Consider the following 3,754-nt stretch of genomic DNA (forward strand, 5'->3'; position numbering starts at 1 on the left):
GCCGCCGCCGGTGCTCCCCGCCGAGCAAAGCCCTGGCGGATCCGGCGGCGGCGGGACTTCGCTCCCAGGCTGCCTCCCCCCTCGAGCGTTGGGCTCGACGAGGCTGACGGAGCCGTGCTGCTCCGGACCTAGGGTTTCGTGACGGCGGCCCCAGATCCAGAGGGTCGGGCCTCTGGACCTGGCATGGCGAGCACGCGGGCGGCGTGGCGCGACCCTTTGGGGGTGCGGCTGCGGCTGCGGCTGCTTGGCTGTGCCCCGGCGGATCCAGGTGGCGGAGGCTGCGGGTCACCGCGGCAGCGGCCATGGTCGGCGGCAGCAAGGTGCAGGTGGCAGGTGCCCGCGACGGCGCCACTACCCCTGCTCGACGCGACCCCCTGCGGTGGCTGGCCTAGTTTGGCAGCCATCCGACGGCTGCTGCTCTGCGCTGGCCGGTGCTTCCCTACATCGACGGTGACGACACGTGGTTTCCTTCTCGGTGCTGATGGTCCTCTCCGGCGGTCTGCTTCCCCGCCTCCTGTCTGCTCTGCTTCGGCGGTATTTGGGGTTCTGGTCTTGGGCCGTGGCGAAATCCCTGCGCGGCGATGGCCTGCGCTGACAACGGCGACGCCTAAGGGTGCCGTAACCTCCATGGAGGCGCTGTCATGGCCCGGACTGACCCTCTCCTTGAGCACCGGGGGAAACCCTTGGTCCAGTTCATTGGACAAGGCAGCGGTGGCGCCTCAGCGCCATCCCCTTCTTGAAGGCGTTGCTTGGGTCGCACTTGGAGTCCCCGATGCAGCAGCTGGAGATGGTGGCCTCCCCGGTCTTCCGGCGAGGCTTGATGGTAATGCGATGCTGTGATGAGGACTTCAGCATAGAGCGTGGGCGTCCGGGGCGCTATGTATGCCGGCGCCGGCATGTCCAAGACGATGGCTTCACTAGTCCTGGTTGGGTCCTGCCATCCACCTGCCGTCTCTTAGGCACTTATGGGTGGAAGGTACGTTGGCCTGGACAGCCCTGGAGATGCGGTCTTCTTTGGAGGCGCCTGGCAACGGCTGTGACGCGGCCTTGAGGCTCTGAGTCTAGCTACCTCGCCGTTCATGGTTGGAGGCTGGACAAGGCTAGACCTTTCGTAGTTGCAGTCTGTAGTTGGTAGCACCTCCTCGCCTGCTCGTTTGGTGAGGACGATGATGTGTGTGCGTGTGTCCCTCCTCTTGGGAGGTTGTACCTGTACTGCTGTTCTCTTCCTGTTCAATGAAATGAAACGCAAACTCTCTTGCGTTTTCTCGGGAAAAAAAACAATATAAACATGCCATGGTAAAACTCGCAAAAATATAATTGCTATTTGTGATCAATCTGTTTGTACAATCTTTGTGTGACCCACTCTATATATTCAAATATATAGGTTTACTATTCTACAACCTCCATAACCTGACTGTAGAGGCAGTACAAGATCGAGTCAAGGCAGGACACATTGTTTTTTTGAGAACTAAGGCAGGACACATTGTTATTGGAAGGCAGTGCAAAACTAGCTGTAGAATAAGTATTATGCAACCGGTTGCAGAATAGTAACACTCTATTTTAAATATATTATTTATCAAAGACTGGAAAGCATGATCATATTCTTCCGTGGTGATCAGAACTCGTTTGGAGGGAGTACATGAGCTCAATCTGTCACATGGAATTATGAAATCTGTGGACCAATAATCATGGAGATTAAGAGATGGTCTCTCAAGGAACACTTCACACTAAAATTATTAACAGATGGTCAAGACCTGAACTACTAACACTGAAAATTTGTATGAAATTCAAAGAACAAGCAGGATTAAGCTGCTTAGATCTGGGTTTCTGTTACATGGAAAGGAAGAAGGTAGGTACAGCACGCCACAGGCGGCTAGGGTTTAACCCAATTACAAAAGCGTAACCGAAAATGAACGAGGAGAGGGCTTTATAGCCACTACAGTGCGGGAGCAAGTGAAAAGTAGAGCAACAGGAATTAAAGCAAGTGGGCCATTGTCGGACGATCAACAGCGACACCAAGGGCTTGGTGCTTCGGATGGTCGATCAATGGTTAAGGAAGCGGCCCATTGGCGAAGCGGTGTCGTGCGTCATCAGCCGATGGATCAAAGATCAACGTGAAAAACAAGCTACCAAGCAAGGGAACAATAGAAGTGGATATCTTCAGTTAACTTCAGAACGGGGCCTGACAATTCGAATAGAAGTGGATATCTTCAGTTAACTTCAGAACAGGGCCTGACAATTCCCCCCAGCTGATACAGTACTTGTCCTCAAGGCTGGAAAGATGGAAAAACCTTCTGGACAAACGCCGAATCTTCCCATGTTGCTGCTTCCACCGGTAGATTGGCCCATTTTATCAGCCAGCGAACAACTGAGATGCTGATTGCAACCTGTGGCCTGTGAATGAGCTTTCTCCCTAGCACAGCTTCAGGCTCCATCTGTATTACGCCATCAACATTCACTAATGGGACATGAGGAGAGGGAATGACCTGAGGTCCAAGGTGTGTCTTGAGCTGGCTGACATGGAATGTGGGGTACAGCTGACACCCTTCTGGTAGGAGCAGTTTGTATGTGGTATTCCCAATTTGTTCAATTACTCTGAAAGGCCCATAAAACTTGAGAGTAATTTCACATGCTTATGTAAACTCAGTGATGTGTGTCTATAGGGCTGCGGCTTGAGAAATGCCACATCACAAGTTTGAAAAGATTTGTCTTCACTTTTTCTATCAGCATAACACTTCATTCTTTGTTGTGCCTTTAGTAAGTTGCCCTTTATGATTTCCTAGGCTGCTTGTCTGCTCTGAAGCAATGTGTCGCTTCACATATAGAATCAAGAATAGCAGATTCAGCAACCATAGGAGGAGACAATCCATAAAGTGCTTGGGATGGTGTGATTTCAGATTAGTATGGAAGGTGGTGTTGTACCACCACTCTGCTAAAGTGAGCCACAGCGCATTCATTTCTTTGGCTGTTGAAAGCTCATGCATCTTAAATAGGTTTCCAAGCACTGATTCACTCTTTCGGTTTGACCATCAGGTTACATGCCTATCAGTCACAATCACAGTTCGCAAGCCAAGTAATGTAAATATGTTGTGAGAGAAAGCTTTAGCCACACTTTTCATGTAGTAGGATGTTTCATGGGAATAAAGTGAGCATACTTAGTAAATCTATCAACCACCACCAATATCATGTCCTTATCTACTACCCCTATAAAGAACCAAAGGGGGCAGATCCAAACTATCTCAACCATTTAATCACGCGATCTAATGGTGCATAGTCTCCCAATGTTGAGCGCCAGCAAGCCACCAATCCCACCGATCAACCCCTAATCCTGCACGGTTAAGCCACTAATCTTGGTCCTGCCTTTCCCCACCCATCCTGCCCACCTCTCCCGTTCAGACGGTACGCACGATGCAGGGCGCCCCCATCGCCGATGCCAGAACCACATAGGTCAGGGCCGCCAACGGCGACCGTCGTTGCCGACCAAATTCAAAGCACCCTGTCTCCCCAATGGACTCAAACAGTGCCGCAGTGAAGATGGATTCTGCAGCGTGGGACATGTCTCTCCTGCTGCTGCAAGGCTGCTTTGACCCAGTGTACGCCCCTGCCCGGCGTTTTGGTGAGCAGATACGCCAAGCCAGATGATGATGTCATGTGTGCAATATGAGATAGTAAGTTAGGAAGGTACTGTTGGGAGACCATGTTGAGGGCATGGTGTTTTGTTACACTTGAGCCGACCTAGGACCCAGGATCACTT

At 51.6% G+C, this 3,754-nt stretch overlaps 1 pseudogene across 1 annotated transcript in view; it reads right to left on the reverse strand.

The window, feature by feature from the left end:
* Positions 1-3,754, reverse strand: part of LOC123188670 (THO complex subunit 4B-like) — an 18,479-nt pseudogene that overhangs the window by 11,415 nt on the left and 3,310 nt on the right. The window lies entirely within an intron of this gene.

This window comes from Triticum aestivum, chromosome 2A, assembly GCF_018294505.1.
Source record: "Triticum aestivum cultivar Chinese Spring chromosome 2A, IWGSC CS RefSeq v2.1, whole genome shotgun sequence".
Taxonomy (NCBI): Eukaryota; Viridiplantae; Streptophyta; class Magnoliopsida; order Poales; family Poaceae; genus Triticum; species Triticum aestivum.